Source organism: Poecilia reticulata, linkage group LG11 (assembly GCF_000633615.1).
Source record: "Poecilia reticulata strain Guanapo linkage group LG11, Guppy_female_1.0+MT, whole genome shotgun sequence".
NCBI classification, from domain to species: Eukaryota; Metazoa; Chordata; class Actinopteri; order Cyprinodontiformes; family Poeciliidae; genus Poecilia; species Poecilia reticulata.
The window spans coordinates 28,012,344-28,013,493 of record NC_024341.1 but is presented as its reverse complement, the minus strand read 5'-3'; the positions used below and the strand labels follow the sequence as shown (position 1 = coordinate 28,013,493).

At 44.5% G+C, this 1,150-nt stretch overlaps 1 protein-coding gene across 1 annotated transcript in view; it reads left to right on the top strand.

Annotated features, from left to right (window-relative positions):
* sdc2 (syndecan 2) overlaps positions 1 to 1,150 on the top strand; it is a 16,623-nt gene that overhangs the window by 985 nt on the left and 14,488 nt on the right. The window lies entirely within an intron of this gene.

The window sequence follows — 1,150 nt, the reverse complement described above, 5'->3', positions numbered from 1 at the left end:
CTCTTCCTCCTCCTCCATGTGTTGTTAATGAGTCAGCGCCGTTCGGCCTCCAGAACATCGGTAAACGTGTTCCTGGGGGAACCGGTCCAGGAAGTTGAGGTTCTGATCCAGGAGTCGGTTTTGCTGGTCCAAGTAACGATTAATCATGATGAATCAATAACTGAAATAATCTTAGACTAATTAACCGTTAACTAGACTTTACAGACTCAGCAAATTGTTTTTCAGAGTAAAAACTCCTAAGTAGAAAAATAAAAAATCTGGAGAAAATGCCAATTTGTTCAGAATAATTGATTAATCATTGATTATTCAGATGATTAATCAATTATTCTCCGTCCTGTAAAACACCTGGAGTTGATTATCAGTCAGGAAGTTTTGCTGGACGTTTCTGGTTCTGTTGGCTACAAACTAAGATAAATGCTTAAAAAAATAAAAATATGAACATTTTTCATTTCTAGATTTCATTTATTTGTGAAAATGTCATCTGAGGAGGACGAGACTCTCCACCTGCATCAGCCACCAGGTTTACTTTATTCTAGAATTGAGGTCTGGGGCCATACAAATTCATTCAGAGGGCCACAATCGGCCCCCGGACCACACTTTGGACCAACACATCCGATCCTCAACTTTGAACCGGGTTTGGAAAAGTGAGCAAAGTTTCTGCAACAGAAGCTGAAAACTCATGTGACCTTTGACCTGAGCTGCCACAAACGACTGACCTGATTGGTCCAGAAGGAGCCAATCACAGAGCAGAACCTTTGCAACCAGCCCGGATGGTTTGGATCAGAGCGGCGGCTCGGCTCGGCACCGCAACGCCGTCTGGTTCTCGTCAGAATCACCAGCGTCGCCATGGTTACCGCCTCCGTCTCCGTGACGAGCGTGTGAGCTTTCATCGTGTCACGTTTTCACACCTGACCCAGATTAGTCAGAACCGCCAAACCGTCTCTGAGGGACCGACCCGGGTCGAGTAGTCCGACGTCTTCAGACCTGGAAACATCTGGAAAACATCTGGAAATACCTGGAAACAACTGGAAAACACCGGGAAAATACCTAAAAACACCTGGAAACATCTGGAAAACATCTGGAAAAACCTGGAAAATACCTGGAAACACCAGGAAAATACCTGGAAACAACTGGAAAATACCTGGAAACA